Raw genomic sequence first — 27,827 nt, 5'->3', positions numbered from 1 at the left:
GAGTTCTACCATGTGGCCCGAAAGGGTACCGTGGGAACAGCTCCGGTGATCAACGCAACTGAAGTGTCCTTGGGCTTTTGTTTTTTTTAATTTTTTTTGTCTCTTTTCACCATCTCCTTCGTGGGCCATTGCTCACCCATGGCAAGTGTGTCCCCTCTCTGTACTAGTGTGTCCCCTCTCTGTACTAGTGTGTAGGACAAGTGGAAGAGAACACTGCTGGGGGCATTTGGGGGCACAGGGGGATCGAGCCCAGGGGGCTCCACCACTGAGCTACATTCCCAGCCCATTTAATCCTTCATTCTGAGACAGTCTTGCTAAGTTGCCAAGGCTGGCCTTGAAATTGTGATTCTCCTGTCTCAGCCTCCTGAGTCACTGGGATTATAGGTGTGCTCCTGTGCCTGGCTGTCAGGGCATTTTTAAGGAATGCTAACTAAGGGGTGTTGGGACAGTGAGACACACCAGGCCATGAGCTGGCAATATTTCTGGAGAAATGAGCTCATCTTATTCATAGTTAAACCACTGAGTCGACAACTTTCAGCAGCAGGGCCTTTCTCCCTCTCCAGTCGCTCAGCGCTCAGCCCACGTCTGCTCCTGCAGCTCAAGCGTCTGGTCTTAAGGCATCCCCTTGTGACTTGGGGTCTGGTATGGTCTTTTTTTTTTTTTTTGGTACCAGGGATTAAACCCAGGCAGGGGCGCTTAATCACTGAGCCACATCCCCAGGCCCTTTTTAGTTTTTATTTTGAGGTAGGATCTCCTAAATTGATTAGGGCTTCACTAAGTTGCTGAGGCTGGCCTTGATGGTCTGGTGTTTTGACAGGCTGCTCTTTCCTCCTGGCAGAAAGAATAACTGATTGTTTAAAGTGAAGCTTTCTAATTGTCTTAGTCTGTTTTATGCTGCTATAACAAAATACTGCAGACTAGGTAGTTTACAGACAACATAGGTTTGTTTGGCTGATGGTTCTGAATATGGGGAGTCCCAGATCCAGGGGCCCAACTGGTAAGGGCCCTCTTTCTGCATCATCTCAGATGACCCACATGGCTCTGGGGTGGCCAGGGCTGCTTGGGTACAACCCCCACCCTTCGCAGGTGGTTCCTTTTCTGTTGTTCAGAGGTTTGTTTGCTGATGAGAACGCCGTTGGCCTAGACGCTGTCTTGCCTGCTTTTCATGGTTGATTAAAGTGATGTAAGTTCTTCATGGTAATAATTGCTTTATTTTAAAGAATTCAAATTGCGCAGAAACAGTAGGTAGGAGTGACGGTAGTTCTTTAGTGTTCCTTCCTGCCCTGCGTTCGTAGGAGGTCTCCAGAGTACTGTGTGTGTGTGTGTGTGTGTTTATATATGTGGTGAAAATTGTTGTAAGGACTTGTTGGCTGATAGGACTGTGGGGGTGGAGGCTCAGGGAGGCGTGGCATCTGAACTCAAGGCAGGTGCTGGTCACCCTCTTACTGTCTAGTGTGTGGGGGCATCATCTTTTCTCTTAAGGCCTTCAACTTATCAGACGAGGCCCACCACACTATGATGGTCTGATTTACTCAAAGTCTACATTTTTTTTTTTTCGAACTTAGGATTGAACTCAGGGGAGCTCTACCACTGAGCTATATCCCCCGACCCTTTTTATTTTAGACGGGGTCTTGCTAAGATGCCGAAATTGGCCTGGAACTTGCCATCCTCCTGCTTTAGCCTCCCAAGTCCCCAGCATTACAGGCATGTACCACCATACTCAGCTCAAAGCCGACCATTTTAAGTCTTATCTAAAAACCTACCTTCACAGAAACATCTGGAGGAACGTCAATCCAGACACCAGGTCGCGTGGCCCAGCTGGCACCACACCACCCTCCCTCCCTGTGCTGTTTTGCTGGGACGTGTGTGTGTGGCTCTGAGTGTTCTGACCCACGGAGCCTGCTGCCACCCCTTCATTGCTATTGCTGTAGACACTGTGAACAGATCCCTGGTGTCATGTCCTCCCTTCTTCCTGCAGGGAACGGGCCTTGGCTCAGCCCTTGTTTTTGGTTCTGGGATTGAACTCAGGACCTCACACACGCACAAGTTGAGGGCCCTCTTTTTTCAGGTCATGGTCATTTCCGACCAGGGATGTCACTGGCATCCAGGCTGCCATCAGTAGAGGCCTGTGGTGTGTTTGGGGCGGTCTTTCCTGAGGGGGCAGGAGGGGTGTGGAGGTGCAGGTGACCCTGGGCCCAGCTGGTGAGCACCCTCTACCCCCGGGAGAAGCTCCCTGCCCCTGAGTCCTTACTCCTGGTCCTTCATAGGTCGTGTGGGTGGCAGGGCCCCTGCCGTTGGCCTTCTGAGGTGGGTCTGTGGTGGGTGCTGACAGCTGGCCAGGGCTCTGTTCCCCTCACTCCTGAGCTCTGCCCCAGGAGCTCTCCCGGGAAGGCGGGGAGCACTGTGCAGGACCCCTTAGCTCTAGGGGACCCCTGGCAGGGTTCACTCACTCCTAGGACAGAAAAATGAGAAATTGGCAACTAGGCACCCAGAGAGGGGACCTGTTGTCACTGTGATCCCAGCCCTGGTGGAGTGCAGTGCCGTGCATCTACTAGATAATTCGACAGTGGTGCTTTTGTTGATGTGAGAAGATGACTGCTGAGAGATCACTCCTGAAATATGCTGCCGAGGGTCCTGTTTCCATGGGTCTGTCTTGTTAATGCAGGAAATTGTGGCATAGTGGAGAAGTCCTACCACCCAGAGAAGCTCAGAATGAGGTCTGGGTGCCGGCTGGAGTCCCAGGTGTCCCTACCATTGTGTAACAGGAGCCCTCAGCACAGGCCCACTGCAGAGAGGAACCGGCAGCATGAGCCCCGGTTAGCAGAGAAACTGCAAGTTCCAGGAGCTTGTTTGTGAGTGGATCGGCCGCTCACTCCATGTTCTTTTCTCTTTAAAATCAAACTATTGAAAACCTTTTCATGCTATGAATGGATCACTTCAAAGTGTACATCCGCTAGAGAATGCTCCATTGAATGGCTTTCACTGAGTTGACGATGTGGTGAGGATGTCGATGTTGAAACCTATCATGGGTGTCCTCTAGAACTTACAACAACATCCATGATTTTCTGTCCTCTTGGAAGGGCCTCTGGGAGGCTTATTGAGATAACAGGCGGGGGGTGGGGGTCTGTGAAAAATGATGTTTTTATTAAGAATCTGGTGGTAGTCGTGCTGGGCCACTGTGGGGTTGCTCTGAACTTGACCTTGATGTCCCAAAGCAGTGGCAGGTGTACTGGAAGTGCTGGCTGTGGCTTGAGTATTAGCTCTGGGTTGGATTTTATTGTCTCACTGCATCTGCATGTCTGAGGAGGTGGACCTGAGTCTCAGCCTGCTAAAAGGTGTCTCAGTTAGCTCTGGCTGCTATAACAAACACGGTAGACTGCGAGGCTTGTGAGTCACAGGAACCTCATTCTCACAGTTCTGGCAGCTGGAAGTTCCAGATCAGGTGACAGTAGGGTTGGTTTCTGTTGAAGATGGCCACCTTCTCTCTGTGTCCCCACATGGTGGCAGAAGGGGCTACAGAGATCTTCAAGGTGCCTTTTATGAGGCTCCACCCTCAGGACCTCAAACCCTGGAGACACTACCTCCAAATATCACCACGTTGTGGGTAGGGATCCGACAGGCAGTGCCCTCGGCAACCAATGGCTGCCTCCTCTGGCCTTGTGTTTCTTGACCTTTGGTCATTCCCGAATACGTTTTCCTCACATGTGTGGGGGGACGTGCGTGTGTGTGAGAGTGGATGTGTGTGTGCTGGCAATGTCAGGCCTGGGTATTCAGACTCTGCAGTTTCAAAGGACAGCACAGGGTCCCCACCCCTTCCTCCTACCACTGACTCGATGGACTGATAGAGTAAACCCTGCTTCAGGAATTCCTCTGACCCCACAGGGAATGTCACAGAGTTCCAGGGGGGAAGAGCCCTTTCCCTGGGAGTCACAGGGGGAAAAAATCTGCTTGTGCCAGCACAGACTTCAGTGTGACTCACATTCACGGGCAGTTTTGATGATATGCTGCTGATAAGGCAAGTGCATTCATGAATTGGGAATCTTTCCATGGCAACCGTACAAAACCCAATTCGTATGAACTTATCATCTTTTCTTCTCTCTCCCTTAAAAAAAAGAACAACAAAAAGAAGGGTGCAAAGTGTTATCACCCCACGTAATTGGAAAGTCCAGAACCACCATGTCAGGTGAGGCTTGATCCAGCTGCCCTTACCGTGGCTGCAGGACCGGGTTTCCTATCTTTCCACTCTGCCTTCCTTGACTGGAGCCTCGCCCTCCAGCTTCTCCACCTTCTCCTGGGCAGCAGCAGAGCACAGTGGCTGCCAGAGCCCAGGACCCCCTTGCCCCCTCCTCCAGCCAGAGCCACGGAAGCTCTCCCCATAGCTCTTGCTCAACCCTTGTATCTGTCATTGTCCCTGTTAGGTGACATGCCTCTCCAACCCAGTCTCTGTGCTCAGGGATGGAGAGGTGACGGCTGGGATCCCTGGAAGGGGGAAGGCTCACTCCCGTGGAAACAGGGGCTGACTCAGAGTGACTCATTCCCCAAAGAACAATTGTGCCATGTTAATCCGAGGAGAGGATGGATGTTGGAGGCCACAAACACACACCCACTGTGGTGCTTTTGAGATTTGTCCTGTAATGAAAAGTGACACTAGCCAGTTTAGAGAAGAGGGAGAAGAGGTGGTCACTGTGCACAGGGGATCAAGGTTGGTAAAAGGGGGCTGAGTTCTTAGGGCCAGTTCTTAGGGCCGAGAAACCTAGCTCCAAACAGCAGAACTTTCTTGTCCCGTTGTGTAGAGATCGGAAGTCTGAAGCCCGGGGTCATGGGAGGCCACATTCACCAAGGCCTGCAGAGGAGAGTTCGTCCTGCCTCTGCCAGCCCTCACTGTCCTCTGCAGTCTCTGCCATGTGGTCACATGGCCACGTGGTCACATGGCTTCTCCCTGTGCCTCCCCCGTCTCCTGTAGGACTGTAATCACATTGGATGGGGGTCTACTCTACTGAGGTGTGGTCTTGTCTTAACTGCACCCATCTACAGTGACCCTGTCTCCAGATAAGTTCACACTCATGGCACGGGGGTCAGGACTTACCATCTCAATCTGCAGGGTCACAGTTCATTCCATAGAAAAGCCTTTCTGGGGAGCCTCAGGGAGGACTTGGTGGCTTGGTGTTTATTTTGGCTGATGGGCAAGGCTGGCTGCAGGCCCTTGGCCCTGACTGTTTTATGGTGGAGTTGCTTTGTCTCACCTCATAAGGGATCTGTAGACCCCACAGAGAGGGCTGTGGCTTAGGGCCCATTGAGCACTGAAGACAGTGAGCCAGGGACCTGCCACATGGGATGGATTTGTCTCCATCTCCACGACCTGCTGCTTCCTGTCCGTCATGGCCCGTGGACACCAGTGAGTGCAGGGATGTGGGGACCAAGACTCAGCTCTGCATTCTGGCTTCCTGTGTCCCTCGCTAAGGGACCCAGGCAAGTTCAGTGGCTGTAGGCTACAGAGGCCATCCTGTGAACCAGGTGACAGGTCTCTTCTCATGGTCACTGTGTTAGACGTGCAGGTGGGAGGCTGTGCCTGGCAGCCGGCAGGGTCTTCATGGTGGTCTCATTGCTGTTGCTGCTGGAGACGTGTACGATGGCAGACCTGTCATATGCTGTCCCCTCACCAGTGCACGATGGCAGGCCTGGCAGGCCTGTCATACGCTGTCCCCTCACCCATGCTTGATGGCAAGCCTGTCGTCTGCTGTCCCCTTACCCACGCACAAAGGTGGGCCCGTCGTCTGCTGTCCTCATGCACAATGGTGGGTCTGTAATATACTGTCCCCTTACCCAGGCACGATGGCGAACTTGACATACACTCTCCCCTCACCCATGCATAATGGTGGGCCTGTCATCCGCTGTCCTCGCTCACCCATGCACGATGGCAGGCCTGTCGTCTGCTGTCCCCATGCACGATGGTGGGACTGTCATAAGCTGTCCTTTCACCCATGCACGATGGCAGGCCTGTCATACGCTATCCCCTCATCCATACACAATGGCAGACTGTCATATGCTGCCCCTCACCCATGCACAAAGGCAGGCCTGTCGTCTGCTGTCCGCTCACCAGTGCACAATGGCGGACCTGTCATATGCTGTCCCCTCACCCATGCATGATGGTGGGCCTGTTATACACTGTCCCCTCACCAGTGCACGATGGCGAACTTGACATACACTCTCCCCTCACCCATGCATAATGGCAGGCCTGTTGTCTGCTGTCCCCATGCATGATGGTGGGACTGTCATAAGCTGTCCTTTCACCCATGCATGATGGCAGTCCTGTTGTCTGCTGTCCCCTCACCCATGCACTATGGCAGTCTGTTGTCCACTGTCCCCTCACCCATGCACAATGGCAGCCTGTCCTCTGCTCTCCTCCTCACTCACCAACCTGCTGTAGGGTTATGTTTCCTTGTCTTGCTGGAGACCAGTGGTCTCAGGCTGTTGTGGTGGACCTTGCTGTCCACCTGTTCAGCAGAGGTCCTAGAGGAGCTCAAATGCTTTCACCCTTCTAGGAACAGAGGACACAGGGAAAATCAGGCCACCTCTACCATAAAGTTGCTGATGGTGTACACGTCGGCCACGACTCGCTGTTGATGGTCTCGGATATTAATATTGCATTCGCCTAATGGTTTGGCATTTATTTAGTTACTAGCTCTCCAGAATCAACCTTCGGCTTGCTTCTCTCTCCTGTTTGGACCTCTTCCCCAGGGCCACACAGTGTCCACCTCTCCCCAGGTCTCCTCCTGGCTGTCAACGAGGCCATCTTTCCCAGCACCTGCTCCACGTATCTCCTCCATCTCATTTGATGGCAGCCGCATCTGCCCAGTTGCTTAGCCTGAACTTTGGGGTCCTCCTGGGCTCTTCTCTTCCTTTCACAAACCATGTTCACTCTAATAGCAAAAAACTTCACAAGGTGTCTGGAATCCAAACGTGTCTCTCCTCTGCCCCTCTGCCACCTTCCTGGTCTCCTGGAGCCTGCTTCTGGCCCCGCAGCCAGACCTGAAGCAGAGTGGACAGCCCACTCCCCTAAGCTCTGCGCCCTTCTCCATCCCTGCTGGCTGTGGACTCCTCCCAGGGAAGGCGCCGTCCGAGGATGCTCTGTGTTTCCTCTCTGGGGCTGTTTCCCCTCGATGTCCCCCAGGCTCATTCCCTCAGCTCCTTCATGTCCTGGGTCCAACAGCCCCTTCTCCCCAGTCTCCCTGCCCCACATCCTGCCCTGTACTCACATCCCGCCCTGTACTCACATCCCACCTGCCCCATATTACAGTCTAAATCCCCCGAGCACTTACGGGTCTCCAAGGCCTGAAGTTCACTCCCCGAAGGCAGGAGCCAACTCTTCCCTGACCTCTCCACCCTCCAGGCCTCCCTCGCATCTGATCAGAAGACCTTTGAGCATGAGCCAGCAGGTGATTTGCTCCACAGTGTCACTGAGAGCTGGGGACTGGGGGTCCTTGTTGCACTTAGCCAGCGCCTGGAGGTCAGTGGTGGGTTGAGGACCCTGAGGCTGTGCCCCACTGACCGGCTTCCCTCTTCGTTTCTAGACCAGCCTTATTGTCGCCTGCTACCATGGCTTTGTGGACACTGTGGTGGCCTTAGCCGAGTGCCCCCACATTGACGTCAACTGGCAGGACAACGAGGGGAACACGGCCCTCATCACAGCAGCGCAGGCAGGTAAGAGCTGGCCTGGCCTTCCCCTGGGGCTCTGCTCTGGCAGCGTGGCCTGTCGGGTCGGAAGGATGCAAACCGATCTGTGCTCACAGGTGCAAGGAGGGGGCTGACGGGTGTGCGGGCCCCTCCTCTCTGTGCATTGGGGACCATGAGATGACCCACTCCTGCGGAATGCAGCCTGGGGCAGGCCAGCTCCTTTGGACATGCAGTTGCACCAGAGACCCAATCACCGTCACCCAGAATGTCACAGCCGGCCAGCTCCCTGGGAAGTCATGGCTGGTGCTGTGAACCCACTAGAGGAAGAGACAGGATGAGACACGACCATGTTTTAGTGGCAGCTAAACAGGAAAGTAGATACGCTTGGAAGTGACCTTGCATTTTACCTATAGATTTAAAGGAACACCAGGAATTGCTTTCTGAGGGCTGTTAGACTATTAGCCTACCAAGGTGAGGCTGAATTAGCGAGATGGCCCTGGAAGTGTGGGTGGGTACAGGTCCTCAGGCCTGTTCACTGTCGTCTCAGGAGGCCAGCACTTACCATGGCCACGTGCATCCTGGCCTCCTCCTTAGATTGTGTTCAAGCATTTTTTGAGGTCAGTGTGAAACCTGCATTTTCCCCTCATGGTAACACTTTAGTCTTAACTGAGGTCTTGACCAAGTCTGTAACTAATCTTTTCAAAGAAATTGGCTTCCAACGAATAATCAGACCTTTGTACCCTCAGGTTCCACATCAATCATGGGTAGAAAATATTTTACAAAGTTTGTACTGAACACATTCAGATTTTTTTCGTGTTGTTATTCCCTAAACAATTCAGTGTAACAACTGTTTTAATGTAGTATTTACATTGAAGTAGGTGTTATCAGTAATCTAGAGATTTAAAGTGTGCAGGCAGATGTATAAGTTATATGTAAATACTATGCCATTTTCTATAAGGCATGTAGGCCTCGAAGTCCTTGAGGAGGGATAACTGTGTATCTGTCTCATCAGTCAAGACCTCAAATGCAGATAGTGCAGCTGCCTCAGACTGAACCAGAAAGAGAAGGGTTTGTGTATTAAGGAAATTAAGGTAGTTGTTCACGAATGGGGCCCAGGGCCAAGAAGGCAGAGGAAATGCTCCAAACCACATGGTCCCTTGACCTTGGTAAGGAAGTGTCTGCTGTTGTCCCCAAAGACAGACCTCCTGGCCCTTCTTGCTGCCTTGGTTGCTGTGTCAGTGCTTGCCTGGGTGGATCTGATTGGGGTCCCTAGGAAAACTGGAAACAGTATATGATTGTTTCATTCAGCAGAGTGGGAGGTGGTCTGTGCACCCCTCTTGTCCTTCAGGACACAGGGCAGATGGCTCCTGAACCTCAGAAAGGACCGGGGTTTGTGCAAATACCTGTTTCCCTAAGTGTGGTCTCCATTGAGGACTCCAGGCACTGCAAGCCGAGGTCACAACTTGGAGAGCAGCAAGCATGTGAAAGACCATGGTGAGGTGCTGGGTGATCAGAACCTCTGGTGGCTCTGGTGGGCCAGGCACCGTGTCAGGGACCAGGACTCCCAGCAAGGGGAGGCTTTGTCCTTGAGTCATTTTCTAGCTCACGGGACAGAAGTAGACGTGGAACCCAGCGCTGTCTGTTGGGGCTCTGATGAAAGTGTGCCCTGGGTGTCATGAATGAAGATCACTCCATCTGGCCTGGATGTTCAGGGCAGGGATCGCTGAAGAGGTGGCTCGAGTCCAGTGTTCTAGAAGTCAGGGGCAGGTCCTTTGATACAATGGATTGCAAAGTCCTGGGGCCGAGGTGGCACTGAGAGAGTCTCTGGAATGGCCGGTCTGAGGGACAGAGCAGGTGGTTGGTGGTAGGATGAAGATGCCTGGGAGAGACGAGAGGCCCTTGAAGAAGGCAGGGGCCTGATCACTAAGGGTCTGGTGCAAGGGGATGCATTCCAGTGGCATGGGGCCGGGTGTGTGGTGATGGGGCCCCAGGAGGTTCCAGAGCGTGTGGCTGGAGCACTGTTGTCAGAGGATGTGAGGTGGGCAGTGGAGAAGGGTGAGCGGTGGGTGTTGTGGTCAGGCATCTGCACAGGGTCAGCACCGGCTGCAGAGGGGACAGAGAACAGGGAGTGGGAGACACACAGGCTCCGTTCTGGCCATGGGGCCTTTGAAATGCTGTGAGACATGGAGTGAGCCGACCTGGCTGGCGGTGGAGAGGACAGCACTGTCCTCGCTGTCCCTCCTGACAAAAGCTGGGTTTACTGGGATGGGGGACCCTGAGGGTGGAGGACGGGGTAGGATCCTGAGCAGTGTGAGAATGGGAGGGAAGGAGGCTCCTTTTCTGATTAATTTGCGAGAGTGTTCACTGGGACTGTTTAAAACTGTTTTTATTTTGTATTCACATGTAAGTAACAATTTATCTAGAAAAATAGTGCACCCCTCCCTCCCTCCCTTCCTCCCTCATTTCCTTTAGTCTCACAGAGGAAGAGGTGGAGCCCAGCCTGCTCTCTGCATCTCTGTTATGCTTTGGGTGGGGGGGTCCCCCCAAAGCTCATGTGTGAGACAGTGCAAGAAGGTTCAGAGGAGAAATGACTGGGTTGTGAGAACTTTAACCAGCCAGTGATGAATCTCCTGATGGAATTAACTGACTGGCAGCTGAAGTGGTGGGCGTGGCCTGAGGAGGTGGGCGTGGCTGGAGGGGCCTGAAGGCGGGGCTTGGGGGTATCTGGCCAGTGGTCTCTCTGCCTCCTGATCACCATGTGAGCTTCCCTCTGCCATCCTCTCCCACCATGATGCCCTGCTGCGCCCTGAGCCTGAGCCATGGAGCTGGCCTTCTATGGACTAACACCTCTGAAACTGTGAGCCTTCAGTTACACTTTCCTTCTCTGCCTTGTTCTGGTCAGATCTTTCAGTCCCAGCAGTGAAAAGCTAAAACAGTGCCGTACCTGGAGGAGCTCCCACCCCACCCTTGACACTGAGAGAGGAATCCAAACCCCTACTGTGTGCGCCTCAGCCCTTTTTGTGTTTGTTTGACTTAAACTCAGTATTTTTCCTTTAGGAAACTCCCCTGCCCCCATCTCTGGATCCAGGTCTGCCTTGTTTTGTTTGTGCCCCCCCTTGGGTGTCCATGGACTTGGAGATGAGGTCACCTGTCCAGCTCCAGTTTTGTCTCACCATTCTGTCTGCATCCTTTCACTCCAGGGTCCAGGGAAACCCCTCAGATCCCCCACTCCCTGGTTTGGCGGCCATTTCCCAGTACTTTCTTTAGAAAGCTCAAGTTGGCAAGTAGTTCCCCCAGTTGTTTGCCTGTTGGTACCGGGGAGTGAACCAGGGTGCTGAGCCACTGAGCCACATTCCAGCCCTTTCTGTTCTTCTTCCTTTGACACAAGGTCTCACTAAGTTGCTTAGGGCCTTGCTAAATTGCTGAGGCTGGCTTTGAACTTGAGATCCTCCTGCCTCAGCCTCTCCTGAGCTGCTAGGATTATAGGTGTGTGCCACCATGTGTGGCCTAAAACTTTAGTCTGAGAAATTGAGAACAGTTGAATGAAAAGTAAGAGAGTCTGCTCAGAAGATTCCACAGTGGTCAGCCACTGTGCCAATTTGCTGCTTTCTCTGCTGACCCATTAGAGTTAGTGGCAGACACCACCCTGACCTACTCCAGCAGGATCTCCTCAACAGCAGGCAAAACGCATCCCTGCCACATCCAACAAATCCCACATTGATTCAGTGAAATTATTTATTATATCTCTGAGCAGAGAACAACAAAGGAGATTTTAGAACACTTTAGACTTAGAGAAAAACTGCAAATTGTACAAAGAATTCCTGTGCATCTTGCATCCAGTTTCGTCTGTTGCTCAGATCTGCGTTAGTGTCACGCTGTTGACCAAGGACTAAGCCTGTGGCCATGTGTAGTTATTAACGAAAGTCCCCTCTTTATTTGGATTTCCCCAGATTTTCCTGTCCCTGGTTCCCATCTGACATCCCACAGTGTATGTGGTCATCATGTCCAGGAGCCTCAGATGTTCCATTTGTGATGTGTGTCTGTGTCCAACAGAGGAAGGCTCTGGGCTCCAGTCCGGGTGCCGTGGTTGACAGGGTGGCTGTCATGGGGAAGACAGGAGCCACTGGGTGCATCCACAGGGTCTGGTATTCCGTTCTTGTGATGCTTAAACTGGCGCCGGGCCCTGGGGGGAGGCCTGAGCCATGGCAGGGAGGCCGGGTCCTCGGGCAGCTGGCAGCCTCCAGCCCACTCAGCCCTCTCATTCTGCAGGCAGAGTCTCATTTCTGTCCCACCTCAGGAGAATGATGGCCTCATCTCCTCTCCCCCCCCCACACACACAGTGCCATCCATTGGAGGCCTCTGTCCTGAAATTGGAGAGTCTAACCCTGGGGGTCCTGGATCCTCCAAGGCTGGGGGCTTTCTTGGGTTGGGGGAGATGCTGAGTTAACCAGAGGAGTGCAGGGAAGTGTCCATGAGGTCCAAGCTTGTGGCCCTGATGTGGAGCTGGGCGTAACAGCGTTGGAGTGACCTGGGAGGCTGCAGATGGCCGACTGTTGGTATGTCAGGATGGATGTGGCTGCACACCCAGCACCGCCCCGGGGCTCTGCAAGAGGGACTTGTGCAGACGGCTCACATCCCCAAGGGAATGCTCACCATCACCTGCAGGGGCCAGGATGGGGCAGGCAGCTGGGGGGGTGGCTAGCCAGGGCCAGGGACAAAGGCGCTGGGAGAGGACCTGTTTCCCACTTGGTGTGGTTGGTCCTGGGACAGTGAGGAAGGTCCTTTAGGTCAGTAGTTCTCAACCCAGGTGATTGTACCCCCTCCCGTTCCCACCCTACCAGGGGACAGGTGGCAGTGTCTGGGCCCATATTTTGTTGCCACAGTTGGGGCAGGAGTTGGGGTTTCGTGGCTGCTGGCACTTCGTGGGTCAAGACCAGGTGCTGCTAGTGGTCCTTCAGTGCCCAGGACAGCTGCACCCCAGAGTGATCCAACCCAGTGCCAGGATGCTGTAGGGAATCGAGGTGTGTCTGTGGTCCCGTGTGTGTGTGGTCGGGGGAGTCCAGCACAGAAAGTCTGAGGGGGTGGGCTAGCCTTGGGCTTGGGTGGCAGACCCCGGAGCCACCTTGTGGCTCAGGAAGCTCTACTTGAGACAGGGTTTTCCGGGGATGGATGCTTGAACTATTGCCTTTTGCACAATGGTCTCCTGATTCACCCCGACCGAGAGCACCTTGGGCTTTTTGAGAATATCTCTGGCAATAAGCAGAAAATTGGATCCGTTTTTGGAGGAGCCAGATGAGAAAGGGGAGAAATCTATACTCCCTAATGAGTTTCCTGAGGCTTCTCAGCTGCTCAGGGTTGTGGCTGAGGCAGGCTCCTTGTGATCATGTGTGAGTGGGGGGTGGGGAGGGAGGGAGGGAGGGACAGACACTCTCTTCTGAGTGGCAGCAGAGGTGTGAACATGAGCTGGTGTTATCTCTTTGCTATGAAGATGAGCTTTTCCTCCCTGAAGCACTGGAGCACTTGGAAATGCTTCGGAGGCTCAGTCCTGGCTTAGCTTCTGTCTGCCCCAGCGGCTCCAGCTGGGAGCTGCCAGCGCCCACCTGTGATGACACTGATGTCCCTGCCCAGCCTCCTCTGCCGCACGGTGGGACCCTGCACCACTCAGGTGGGTGGCTGAAGGGGCCTGAGTGAACCTGAGACATCCATGTGGCCAGGACTGGGCCCTCTGCCTCCTCCTGCTTCCTGGGCTCTGGAAGGATTGTCTTGGGATCAGAGAGGAAAATGTGCAGAGCAGGAAGCTGCCCGGGGCCTGGCTTCCTCTTGTGCCACCTCCCGACATACTCCGGTCCCTCTGGAGGCCTCGTGTGAGTGAAACCCACACGTGTACCATTCTCTTTCAGGGCACTCCACCATCACCAGCTGCCTGTTGAACTATTTCCCCGGTCTTGACCTTGAAAGAAGGAACGTGTTTGGCTTCACCACCCTGATAAAAGCAGCTATGCAGGGCTGGATGGAGTTCGTCAGAGCCCTGATGCTCGCAGGCACGTGCCTCTTGTCCCTCGCACCTGTGGGCCCTGGAAATAACTGACTCCTTTAAAGAATGTCCCTCAAAGAGACGAATCATCCCCATGGAAACAGCCTGTCAGATGCCACAAAGAATGGGTTCTTTGTTGAGGTGGTGACAGTTGCCTTCCGGGTTGTGGAGGGGGTCACAGCCAGCAGTTCAGTGCAGATCAGTGCTGAGCTCTGGGAGGAGTGACGCCTTCCCTTGCCCTTGGCTTCCTCCCACCCACACATCTGCTCCCAACCTGTGCACATCTGCTCTTCAGAAATGTGCGTTTTGGTCTTGGCCCTGGGTGGGCCCACGGCTATTGGAGTGGGCACAGGAGGGGGTGGTCTGGACCAGGCTGCCTCCTGCTTGCTGGCAGTTGGAGCTGCAGGATGAAGTGTTGTGTGGCAGTTTCCAGAGTCAGTGGAAAGTTCCAGGCTTCAGCTTGGGATCAACAGGGCAGCCCCCTTTGTCCCTTAGGTCCTTGTCAGCCTGGAGAAGACAGTCACTGGTCCCCATCTGCAAAATGGGGGTAATGACCTCTTTCGGTCCCTCCTCCCTGAGGACGAAATAGTTTACTTTATACACTCTCAAGGGCTATGCCGTTTTAATGAGCTACTAAACCAAATTCCTTCTGATGAACCTCTAATTCTTTTCCTGCCTTGAAACTGGGGTCAGGGATAGTCTTTAGTGCCACCTCACCAGGTTATTTGGAGAATTAAGGGAGAAGATGTGTCTAAGTACATGTAATGCACTCAATATCCAATAGCTGTTGCTCGTATTCATTTGCTGCCTTAATTTATCTTTATTTTTGGCTGTGGCACGGGGGTCAGCCAATTCTGCTAAGTGCTACGAGTTCCTGAAGAGCTGACATTTTCCCTCTCTTAGTCCATTCTTGCTGCTATAGCAAAATACCAGATGGGATGATTTATAAACAATATGTTTATTGCTCACATTTCAGAGGCAGGGAAGCCAAGATCCAGGTACCAGCAGACTGATGTCCGGTGGGGGCCTGTTTCCTCTTGTCATGTCCTCCCCTATTGGAAGGGCTGGGGGCACCCTCTGGCCTCTTGCATGAGGGCACCAATCCCATTCCTGAGGTCTACCCTGTGACCAAGCACCTCCTAAAGCCCCCACCTCTTTATACCATCCCCTTGGGTATGGAGTGTCACACTATGAAGTCTGGGGGGGCCAACATTCAGATGGTGGTTCCCCTGGGAATGCCATCAGAGCTCTTCCAGATCCCGTCTCCTCCGTTAATGCGCCTTCTCTGTCCCAGGACCTGAGCTGGCTCCCTGTCTAGTTGTCATGTGTTCCCGGTTGTCTCTGGCCTGTGACAGTTTGTCTTCATGTATTATTTATGACTCGGCATTGTGTGGTGCACCCCGACCTGAACTTGTTTTTCTTTTTTTTTTTTTATTTTTTATTTTTTTTATTTTTTTATTTTATTTTTAGAGAGAAAGGAAGGAACACTTTTTTTAGAGAGAGAGAGAGAGAGAGAGAGAGAGGAGAGAGGGAATTTTAATATTTATTTTTTAGTTCTCGGCAGACACAACATCTTTGTTGGTATGTGGTGCTGAGGATCGAACCCGGGCCGCACGCATGCCAGGCGATCGCGCTACCGCTGAGCCACATCTCCAGCCCTGAACTTGTTTTTCTTTCATCCATCTTGGATTTGGGGATTTACAACTTTTAATTTTTTTCCTCCTGCTTTAAACTCCGAGTCTTACAGGATGCTATAGGACAAATAAACTCAAAGAACAAGGATGGAGGTTTTGAAGATTGCAAATCTACTTAGAAATATAAAAGGATCATAATTAAAATTAATCCCATTGGTTGTGCTTTTGATTCAGTGGCAGTTTTAGTTTTGAAAAGCTCAGTTTCAGCAGAGGTTAGGCCCTGCCTGTCCTGTGTCAGTGAGAAGTGGTCCCTCCTAGTTAAATGGTGATTGTAGGATGCTCTTGTGAGTGACAGAAGCTTCATCTGCTTTCATTCCTTTTGGATTGAGTTTTAATCGAGTGCAGATTTTTAGTAATTTACTTTTTCTACTGACAGTGTATGCTGTCAGTCATATCAAATGTATTTTTCCCAACAAATTAATTTGAATTACCAACTTTTTTTTCCTTTTGGTGGGAGGTCAATTGCCTTCTAATCACCCTGGAAAACACGAGGGGATCAGTCCCACTATCATTGTCATTTCGTCTTCTTTGGGTCTCTTAGAAGTTTCCGGCATTTGCTGCAGTATTTATAGGATCTCAGAAATGCCCTCCACATCTCTTGGGGAGATGGTACTGGGGGCGATGGGCTGGGTGTTAAGGTCACCTGCATCCCACCAGCTGTGGTTACAGATTAGACATTGGGTCTGTAGACGCTCTTCCCTGTCCCCCCTGGGAGTTTTCCCCCAGTGAAGTCTGGAGCCCTTGTAGGCACAGGCCCTGCCTGTCCATGCCTCGGGCTTCCCTGTGTACTGTGCTGCTACAGAGCGGGGGGCGGGGGGATAAGTGACCCAGAAAGCCAGGGCACAGGCTTTGACCAGCTCCATACCTGTGGCAGTCACTTGCCTTTCTGGACCGCTGTTTCCTCTTTTCTGGGATGGAAGCTGTGATGGCTCTGAGAGAGGGAGCTCTCTCTTGCCAGGGCCACCCTAGATGCCTGCCATCAGGACATGCCACTTAGGATTGTGTTGTTACCATTATTAGGGAGTTTATGTATTCTGTAGTTATTCATTAAGTGAATAAAAGAGCAAGGCATATTTTTCTCTTTGAAAAATATCCTGTGATGAGACCTTTAACTTACTAGGGCAGTAAGCATGTAACTCAGGGGTTTCTTAACCTTGGCATGATTTTGAGATTTGGGGCCAGATAAGTTCATGTTGTGGGTGGGGGGGAGGTTCTGACAACTGTAGGTTGTTCAGTGATGTCCCTGGCCTCTACCCTCTAGATGGCTGAAGTATCCCCAGTCATGACAGCCAGAAATGTCCCAGGCACTGCAAACATCCTCTGCGGGGGTTGGGGGGGGTGGCGACTATTGTTATAACTAATAAGTGAGAAAGGATGAAAAAAAGAGAAGATCTTTTTGTTCTTAGATATGTTTCTTCCTCCCAGCTGGTTCTATGTTGTCTAAAATAAAGATGAGACCTTTTCTAACTACTAAGTTAGATTACAATTCTCAACTATTTTTATGTCTCTTATTTCCATTTAAACATATCCATATCAGGAGAACTTAAAGCACTGGAAGTTCCCAACAGCCTGAGCATTTCTTTTAGATTGACAGACCCTTCAACATGGAGTGAGTCTATGTATAGCTTAGGAAGGCTACCCAGGAGTTAACTGCAAAACGGTCATCCTGTGATAATTTGAAAAGTAAAGTGTGCAACCATTACTACATATAAAAACATGCCTTTCTAAGTTCTGTAGATGAGGTGATCTTTGTTTCCTGAATGTTTTTCTGCACCCGAGTTTCTGAGTTGCCGTTTATTTTCAATAGCAAACATTTCAGCTTATATGTGATAAATGATCAAATTGGATGAAACCCTCAACTGTTTAGATTTTCTCACCATCTGTAATGTACAGGTACAGATCAGCTTGGGTCTGCATGTGCAGTAGTACAAAAGAATGTTAGAAGTATCAAAAATTTTAATTTAAATAGAAAATATAACCGGATTCTGGAAACCTGATTCAGTGGGTCTTTGGGTTTGGCTTCCTAATATTGTTGTCTGTGCTGATGACAGTCCCACGGGAGGCAGCAGAACCTTGTTGATTCAGTGGAATATTAATGTCCCACAGTGACAAGTCTATTTAAATCAGTTGGCTCTGAGAAGCCGCATGGAGGACAGGATTTTTTAATAGAGATTGCAAGGTTCCAGGTTGCTTTCGAGAGCTCCTGTTTGTACTGAAGTGCCGCGTAAAGTAAGGCTGCTGCCGCGGGAAGAGAAACAATCAAAGGCCTGCATCTTGCACGATTCCAGGGAGCATATAGATTAAGAGGAAGATGAAGAGCCAGAAAAGACACCGTGTTCTTGCTCCACGGTTCTGCTCATCTCCATCAAGCCCTGACTAGACTTCTGGCAAACCAGGGACTTATTTATACTAAGACGTTGCTTTCTGTTTATGAGGAAAACGGGAATTTTTTGTGAACTGAGAATTTGCCACACTGGAGTTGTTTTATGTTATTAGAAAAAAATTAGGTCAGGAAATTCATACCACACCCCTCCACCCCAAAATCAAACCCTGAGACAAGGACTTGAGGACAAGGAGATTTTTTTCAAAGGTTGCTTTGGGGAAGCAGCCTGTTAGGGTGTGGGTTGGGGGAGTCAGTTAGGAAGAGACAATGCTAATAGGGTGACCTCGGGCTCCTGAGCAGGTTGCTGGTGGTTGACTGGGACTCAGCCCTGCTGGGCCTTCTGAGAGATACCCCAAGGGACAAGGATGCTGGGGGATTTGTCTTCCAGTTCTGGCCCCTCATGGGGGCAGGGTACTCCTTTCCCACTTGCCGTGCCATGGAGGTAGCTCCTCAGTCCCACTGGGCTGACAGCAGGCTCTCCCCCGTGACCCTGCAATCCTGACTTGCTGCACTGATTACACACCCAGTGCCCCAGACACAGGCTAGAGGTGGCCCAGCAGGAAGCTGGCAGGGGCTGGCCCACCCTTGTGGTGTATCACCTCCTGTGGCAGGAGGGCGGCCAGGGCTGGGCTGCCTAGGAAGGATGCTGTCAGGGTGGGGGATGGTGGAGAAGAAAGAAAGTGACTACTGCGCCCGCCTCCCACTGTCCTGGGGGCCTGGCTGACTCCCAGGGGAAAGTGAACTGAGAGGGCGGGAACATCATTTTTCCCCTTTGTCACTAGTTTGGGATGTTTTCCACTGCAGTAGCAGAAGTCCAGGCTGGAGAGTGGATTAGACAGGTGTCTTTTCCTCACATCTCACTAGGAGTCTTAAGGTTGGTGGTCACTGTCCAAAGCTGGCCTTGGATCAGAGAAGACAACATGGACCTGATTTTCTTCTCCTATTCATCAATTCCCTTAGCTTCCTGCTTTGTCACCTCTTGATTCCAAGACAGTCACCAGACCTCTGGTAGGAGGCAGTGGCAACAGCAGCAAACTCACTTGTCCCTGTTCTCAGGAGGTGAATACCCCATGGGGCTCTGGCCAGCACAAGGTTGCTTGGACACAGGCAGCCAGACAAATGGGAAACAGACTTCAGTCATTAGGTTAGACCAACGGTTCAGTGTCAGGGACGATATTGTCCCCCAGGTGACATTTGGCAACAGCTGGATACATTTCTGGTTGTCACAACTGGTGGGGTGCTACTGATACCTCTTGAGTAGTCACCAGAGATGCTGTTAAAAGTCCTTCACTGCACAGGACAGCCCTCACCTCAAGCAAGGACAAAAATGCCAATAATGCTGAGGTTGGGCAGTCTTAGGCTGGACCGTTATGATCCATTGCCTAGAACTGAGCATGTTGCTTTGAATAAAATAGAGGATGATTTTGTGCAGACAACTCCTAGCTGTCAGCAAGGTGGCAAGTGGACCCATTGGCAAGAGCCTATCCTTGGTCCACAGGTTTGAGCACTGTTGGGTAGGTAGGCAAGGATGCTGGTGGTTTCAGGGAGAAGATGGACACAGTGGCATTTTGGAAGTTCTCTATATCCGTTTCAAGGTATTCAAGTAAAATGTTAATCATCAGTACAGTTGATCCTCCCATGTCCTGGGTTCTGTTCAAGGCAACTACAGATATAAAATATCTCTAAAAAATGCATTTGTATGGAACCGGTATAGACCTGTTACCTTGTCACTGGTCACTGGACAATACAGCCTAGCAACTGCTTACATGGCATTTACCTTGCCTTAGGTTTTATAAGTAACCTAGAAATGGTTTGGTGTCTGGAAGTGCATGGGTTATATGCAAAGATCATGCCATTTTCTACAAAGGAGTTGAGCATCCTTGGAATTTGGTGTCCATGGGGGTCTTGGAAGCAATCCCCTGTGGACACTGAAGGGTAACTGTGCTTGTCATTCATAATTTACCTGCTATGTCCTGGCCATCAATGTCACCCTTAGCAGTGGTTTCTGGGGAAGTGAATCCCTAATTAAGCACCACTCAGATCCTAAAACTGCATGGCAGTCACAATGGCTCTTGTTCTTTGGGGTGTTTGTATTTTCTGAGCATTTTGAAAAGGTGGAGGACAACAGGAAGAAGGATGCTTCGCTCTGGACAGCTGTTCCTTTCGTTTTCCATTAGCATTTGAAAAATGTCTCTTTCATGCAGTGTTCATTAAGATTTTAATTTTGCAGTTTGTTCCTTTTTTAAGTGACATCCAATTAATTAAGGTTTAATGTGTCATCTATTTTCTGCAATGACATTTTTACTGCCCCCTTTTCATTTTAGTCAGTTTATAAATTGTACTCTAACTAATGAGTTCTCCTGATTTCTGGTTCCAAATAATTACCACTCTTGTAAGATGGCTATTCTTTAATGTGTCACAGAATTAAGACTATTAGCAGGTGAGCTCAGGTGAGCCAGGTCTGCCTGGCTATGAGGCCACTGTGGGCTGGCAGGGCAGGAAGTGGCAGTGCCCCCCCCACCTCTCTCAACTCAGCACATATTGATCAGCCACCGCATGTCAACACCTGGGTCTGTGTGGGATATAAATGAAGCTGCCTCTGCCAGGCCTTTCTCCAGGGAGCTCACAGACTAGATAATTGCCCTAGTTTTTCACATTGCTTTGCCAGTAGACATATGACTAATGGGACTTGAAATCCTGAATGATTTCTAACTGTATGTGGGGCTGAGTTTGGACCAAGATTAACAGCAACTTTGTAATAATTTCTACATTGCCAAGTTGAAATTTATGCATATTTCACCAGGATGATTTGGAGTTTAATGTTGGAATGTTTGTATGTGAGGGGCGGGGGTAATGGGTAGAATGGAGAGACATTCAGGAAGACGTTGGGGATACATCATTAAAGATTCTCTAGACAATCAGAACTTATAGGGTGCACAAATTAAGAGATTTATTTTAAGGAATTGGCTCATGCAGTTGTGGGGGTTGGTAAGTCTAAAATTTGTAGGCTAGGCCCACAGGTAGGAGTTCATACTGAAGTCTAGAGGCAGAACTTTTTCTTTTATTCCATGTTTTTTTGTTGGTGCATTATAATTTTTCTATTTTTTATTTATTCTGCTTAGTTATACATGACAGCAGAATGTATTTCAATTCATTCTACACAATGGAGCATAACTTTTCAATTCTCTGGTTGTACACGATGTAGAGTTGTACCATTCGTGCCATTATACATGTATCTATGGTAATGATGTCTGTCTCATTCCACCATCTTTCCTGCCCTACACCCCCTTCCCTCCCCCATCCTCCTCTTTGCCCAATCCAAAGTTCCTCCATTCTTCCCATGCCCCCCCCACCATTATGAATCAGCACCCACTAATCCAAGAAAACATTCTGCCTTTGATTTTATGGGACTGGCTTACTTTATGTAGCATGATATTCTCCAGCTCTATCCATTTACATGCAAATGCCATAATTTCATTCTTTTTTAATGCTGAGAAACAGTCCATTGTGTATACATACCAGTCTCTTTATCCATCCATCTACTGATGGGCATCTAGGTTGGTTCCACTGATAAGCTATTGTGAATTGAGCTGCTATAAACATTGATGTGGCTGCATCACTGTAGTATGGTGTATTATAATTATATATAATGATGTGATTTGCTGTTGCATATTCATATATGAAGGCAACAAGAACTTTTTCTTCTCTAGGAAATTTGAGTCTTTGCTCTTAAGGCAGTCAATGATTGGATGAGGCCCAGCCACTTCTTTGGGGTTGATCTCCTGGACTTAAAGTTAACTGATTAGAAGGTGTTAGCCAAAGCTACAAGATCCCTTCAGGCCACACCTAGATTAGTGTTTGATGAAAGCACTGGATGTTCTAGTGTAGCTAAGCTGACACAGAATAGTGACCATCACACCTGCCCTGCTGGGTGGTTGCTAGCACACAGAGCTGAGTGCAGGGGACCCAAGGTGCTCCCTGGAGCTCTCCACTCCCTGGAGCTTGCCAGCTTTGCAGCCCAGGCAGGTCCCCAGCCACCGTGACCATCATTCATTCTGTCATGAACCTTTGTTACAGGCATGCCTCCCACCTGCCAGGATTAGATGTGTTGCAGAAGGAAAATGCATAAGATATGGCCTCTGTTTTGGAATAGCGCACCATCTGGTCTATAGGAATATGGGCTGCAGTTCCCCAGCCAGTTAACTCCCCAGTGGGAGGGGTGAAAGACTACCATTTCCCACAAAAGAGGACCCACAGCAGCCCTCCAAATGGCAGGACAGAAGAGATGGTACCAAGTGCCTTGCAAGTGACTGTTACCATTAGCATTTAGAGCACTCCAGCTGCACCATCAAGTGATCTCGAGACATCTTTGTTGTCTAGTCATGTCTCCATTGGCAGAGAGCTGTGGAATCTTCTTTCTTTCTTTTGGGTACCAGGGATTGAATTCAGAGGCACTCAACCACTGAGCCACATCCCCAGCCCTGTTGTGTATTTTATTTAGAGACAGGGGCTCACAGACTTGCTTAGTGCCTTGCTATTGCTGAGGCTGGCTTTGAACTTGCAATCAATCCTCCTGCCTCAACCTCCTGAGCTGCTGAGATTCAGGAGAGGAGCCACTGCACCTGGCTGGAATTTTATTTCTTTAAAAAAAATCATGATTTAGATTTAGACAATTTTTTTTTTATTCAGAAAAGACAAAAGCATCAAATGATGCACGAGAAACCTTTTCTGTTGCAGTGGTAAATGCAGTAGGTGACTGTCACATGCAGGTGGCAGTGGTCCAGGATAGAGCTTGTTATTAGGTTTTGGAAAGTTTACCTTTGTTCCATTCTTTGCCTGTGAATTGCTGCTGCAGCCACCCATTTGTGCTTCTTGTTTTTCAGGGGCAGATGTACACGCCCGGGACAGCCAGCGCGGGATGTCACCCCAGGAGTGGGCTGCTTACACAGGCAGGGTGGAGGCTGTCCGACTCATGCAGAGGCTGCTGGAGCGGCCCTGCCCTGAGCAGTTTGGGGAGAAATACAGGCCAGAGCTGCCGCTGACCCCGGAGGCGGCTCTGAAGCCTGCAGCCTCCAAAAACTGCTTGCAGAGGCTCGCTGAATTCATGCGGTCCGCGCTGACCCCGCGCTCAGTCCGGGGCCTGGAGGATGGGGGCGTCCTTGACCATATGCTCAGGATGACCACAAGCCTTTACAGTCCTGCTGTGGCCATCATCTGCCAAACTGTGTGTCCTGAGGACCTTCCCTGTGTTGGAAAACGGCGGCTGGCAGTGCAGGAAATCCTGGCTGCTAAGGGGGACCAGGGCACCCTTGCCCAAGAGAGGGACCAGGCAGAAGGCGCTGAACAGCAATTTCGGACTTCTGAGGTGGTGGGGGGCTCCGGAGAGGAGGCTCCAAGACTCAGTCCCCCGTCTCCCTACCTTCCAGGGGCCCAGGGGTCAGCCTCTGCCAGGCAGAAGGCCAGCCTCCTGCCCCTGCAGCTCCTGCACTGAAGCAGTGTGTGCCCGGGTGTGGTGGTCCCCAGGGTCTGCATCAGCAAGGCGCCTGCGCCCACCTTCCAGCCAGAGCGCGTAGGCCGCAAGGGCAGCACCAAGGACAGCACCCACCTGCAGATCCCCAAGTGGCGGTACAAGGAGGCCAAGGAAGAAAAGAAGAAGGCAGAAGAGGCCGAGAGGAAGCACCAGGAGGAAGCTCAGAATAAAAAGTGGGCACCGCGCTGGAGGAAAAGGACATGAAGGGGGTCGATGGGCAGAGGGCCTATGTCGGGCTAGCGCTGCGGGGGTCGTAGAGCCCCAGCGGGGAGGAGGGTGGGGGCGGGGGCATGACCTTGGAGAAGGTGGAGTGGCGCTGGGGAGGCTGTCCCCCGGCTGGGCGCTCAGGTGCGCACCAGGCTCCTGCAGTGCGCTCATACCAAGCTGCGCCACCTCTCCTGACAGCTGCCTTCTGGGATCCCAGGAAGTGGTCAAGTGTTCCCAAGAGGGAGCTGGGAACAGCACATATTGATTTGCCTAACCCTCCTTCCCCTAGAAATAAATACACCTAGCGGGCAATACACTTAATGTCTCCCTTTAGAGAACCTCAATTAAGAATTTTTAAAAAACAATTTATCAAAGGATGTTTTTTTTTGCATAATTTTGCACTTTTAATCATTATATACCAATCTGCAGCGTTTTACAGGTGACGGGGCTGTTTGTATTTAAGGCAGTTTTAATATATGAGTCTGAAGACCCCTGGTTTAAAATGCTGTATCTAGAAATAAATATTTGTGAGAGCTGTATGAATTCACACAATTCACGGGATTCTCCTTTTTGCCATTGGTTTTGGCTTTTGCCTTTCCATCTCATTGTGGGTGTGCTTTGGTGTAGATTTTCCTATTTGATTAATTGATGCTGAATATTTGTTTTTATTTGATGGAAGCATTGACTTTTACAGCAAAATTATCAAATGAAATAGTTCAGATTTCAGTGTCTTATTTTAAATTTCTCTTGTTCATACAGTAATAATAATGAAAATCATTGTCGAATTATTAGGAAACAATGCATTAACTGCATTTCTTGCTAGACTAATTTTAAACAGGGGGCTTTGGAAAAACTGCATAGGAAATCTTTTATTGGATATAAGAGAAAAATTGTCTTTTAATAAGTGGGGTGAGCTCAACAAATGATTACTGGAAATACAAAATTAAGTCTTACGTGCTCTTAGATAAGTCAAATCTGTATATCCTTAAAATGTAAAAGTTCACGAAACATAGGATCCCAGAGGGATGGAACTGCTGAAGGGGGCAGGAGGGTGATTTTTAGGAACAGGGGGCTAGAACTGAGTTTTAACAAGTTTGTTTTGGGCAAATTTCTAGGAGTATTTGGCATTTTCAGGGTAGCCCTCTCATCCAGGCTCAAGTGGAGTTTATTTTTATTTCTCCTTTGATGATTGTCCCTGATCTTTAGTTCGTCCTCATGCCAACTATATAAGATGTCCAGGATGTGGGGACTTTGGCAGGATGCAGATGTAATTTGCCTGGGCCCTGAACTCTCAGGGGAGTTTTCTGTTCATGCTTTTATATCCAAAGACTGAGAAATTCTTACTGGATCTTAGAGTATCTGTTATACATGCACTTTATTTAAATATTTAATTGAAATACTGGGAACCATGGATTCAAAAACTATCATAGGCTGTGGAAGTTCTTTACTATAACCCTGGATATGTGCTGACATGCACTTATCTGTCTCATGATGCAGGCAGTGGGTGGCTCTGGGTTCTCCTTGCGGCTTCCCATCAGCACCTTCGGGGTGTTGAGCAATCAGGGATCTCACACTAGCCCTTCCCCACTTATCAGATCATAAGGCTGGGCCCAGGCTGTTGGAGAGACTGGTGAAATAAAAATACTGAGTTTCAGAATCAGATTTTAGCATGTTTCTCCTTAATCCCAGAAAGACATCAAGATGAATGCCACAGAATCCTGGACCCACCTTTAGAACTACGCATATTAGTTGGTTGTGGATCACCCCTGTGGCTTGGAAGTTGGATTTGACCACATCTTCTTGACCTCAGTTATCTTTGGAGGTTGTCTTCTCTGGGTCCCTGGCATTGTGGCATCTCCGTGCCATGTCTGTAGAATCCACAGCTTCACCTAGCTTGCCACAAGCTCCTCTCTCATCAGCTGAGCACCCAGCCAGGCAGTGCCAAATGGCCTCTAATCTGTGGCTTTCAATACTGGGTGCCCTGAGGACCACCAGGCAGTTTGTCAACATTTTCTGCCTTTACCCCTACTGCAGAGGCTGGCACTGTGTTGTTCTGGGGGAGAAGAACCCCAGTGTTTGAGTTCCCAGGAGAGTACACTGCAGCTTGTGTTGAGAACTGCAGCTTCTCCTCTCACTTGGGGGTTGCTCTTCCTGGGAACCCATCCTGAGCTCCCACAAAAGGCTCTAACTTTGTAAGAATGTCAAATTGTCACTGGAACAGCCAGTGTTAGGCAGTGTCTGTTCTGGCTGATTCGGCATCTGCCTGCCACTGCGTTGCCAAGTAATCCTACTTGCTAATCACCGTGGGACATATGCACTGGGAATGGTATGGAGCCCTGCACCCCTTCAAGCCATGTCTCTGCTGCTACCTGATCAGAAGTGCACATTCTTGGTCCCACCTGTCCCCCTACCTCACAAAACCCATTGTCAGTGTCCAGTGATGGGTGGACTGTCAACAGCATGACAGGTGATTTCTTCAGTTTCTGTTATGGGGCCTCCTCTTTTGTTTGTTCCAGCCTTGACCAGCTGCACAGGATGCACCTGACCAGCATGGGGCTTGGCCAGCAATACTGCTGGTGTCCACAAGACAGCTCTAGAGATACATGCGTTTAGAAAGTCTACTAGGCCAGCAAACTGGGGTCAGCCCAGCAGTATCTTTGGCAGACTTGAAGGTGAACTTGCCAAATTCCCTGTTCCATGGGAGTGGCCATGACCTGGTGGGCTTCATAAAGTAAGAATGACAGATGCGTGGGAGAGCTGACTGGCAGGAGGGGAGCTGAGATGTACCCCCAGACAGAAGAACTTGTCTGTGAAGCCCAAAGGACTCAAGTGCAGGAAGTGTCCATTCAGAGCCTGGTGCAAACTCTCACCAGTCCCTCCAGAATCAAATCACTGTGGGCTGCCTGGGGAGGCCCTTTTCTGGGATGTCCTCGGGTGGGGTCCAGGTGGCTTCAGGACCAGGGGCCGAGCACTTGTCACTGTGGCTGTGTGGAAGCATGTTTGCCAGCAGTGTTCTCCTTCAAGGGCAATGTCTCTCCCTTCTTTCCTCTTTCTAAGGAGGAGGCTTTTGCTCTTGTTTTCTCGGCCTCTTTGGAGTGGGCTACATAACAGCCAGTGGACACTGTGCCCAGTCTTGGGAAGGCAGTGCAGGAGGTCAGGAAGAGATGTCTGGATGCTTCTCAGCAGGTGGCCTTTGGAGTCTCTCAATTTGGGGATCTTTGGGAGCACAAGGACAGATATCCTCAAGTGGGACCCTCCTACCCAGGCTTGATAGTGTCACTGTGAGAAGGGTGGGGGAGGCAGGTGGGGGCAGCAGCTGGGCTTGTGATTAGCTCCACTGAGAGAGTAAGTAAGATGGGTCACCTTGAGGAGGCTTGTGGGGCTCAGTGAGACAGTCCCTTCTTAGGCAACATTGTTAGGGTAAACTTTTCTGGGTATGAGATACGCAGAGAAGATATGATCGTCTGGTCCCTGAGGAGGAGAGAAACTGCCCCTGGTCTCCCTGACAGTCCAGCTGGTGTCATTTGTGTGTGTTTTTACTGCTTTGAACAGCGGCACCTCGTCACTGAGGCTCCACCCTCCATTTATCATCAGGTGCTGATGGGCAAGGACCCACCACAGTGTCCCCTCCAGCTTCCACATTCCTTCCCTGAAATCCTCTTTACCTTCTCTTTAGTTCCCCCTTCCTTTTCTTTCTTGGCCTGTTTTCTCTCCCAGTTAGGTTAAACTCCTTGCTCATCTTTGGCACCAGCTGTCCTGAGGTCTAAAATAATCAGAACAGGGGTTCCTGAGAAGCATTATGGTGGCCCTGCTGCATTGTCAGGTCAGGACCTCTGATTCCCCAAGGATGAGTGTGCAGAAGGCCCCGCCGCTCCTGCACTGGGGTCCCGCCTCAGCACCCAACCCCTCCCACTTTTAGGAAGGGTGGCCTGGTCTGCTCTCCTGACATGGGACAGCACAGAGGGCGCAGGCTTGGGGCCTCTGCTTGCACCCAGGGTGTTTATTAACTGTAAATAGTGAATTTCAAGTTGACAGGTATCTTCTCAGGGATTTATATATAAATATAGTTAGGAGAATGTTGAAGTATATTTTAATACATTTTAGAGCTTGAGTAAATTATGATTAAACTGGAAAGAAGAAATATTTCAAAACTTTGTTAATGCTGCTGATTTTAAATGAGGTTTCTGGAACGTACCCTTCGGGAGAGATTTCCTTGGTTACTGGAGATTGGGGGACCCTGGCAGAGGAATTGGCTGTGGGGTGGCTGTGAAGTCACTTCTGTGTGAGAAGAGGTGGCTACTTGAC

At 50.3% G+C, this 27,827-nt stretch overlaps 1 pseudogene; it reads left to right on the top strand.

Annotated features, from left to right (window-relative positions):
* Positions 1 to 7,424: 7,424 nt before the first annotated feature.
* On the top strand, positions 7,425 to 23,519 carry LOC144252557 (ankyrin repeat domain-containing protein 33B-like; annotated as a pseudogene).
* The last annotated feature ends 4,308 nt before the right edge of the window (positions 23,520 to 27,827 follow it).

This window comes from Urocitellus parryii, unplaced genomic scaffold, assembly GCF_045843805.1.
Source record: "Urocitellus parryii isolate mUroPar1 unplaced genomic scaffold, mUroPar1.hap1 Scaffold_48, whole genome shotgun sequence".
In the NCBI taxonomy this organism is placed as follows: domain Eukaryota; kingdom Metazoa; phylum Chordata; class Mammalia; order Rodentia; family Sciuridae; genus Urocitellus; species Urocitellus parryii.
This window is presented reverse-complemented; position numbering and strand designations above follow the sequence as displayed.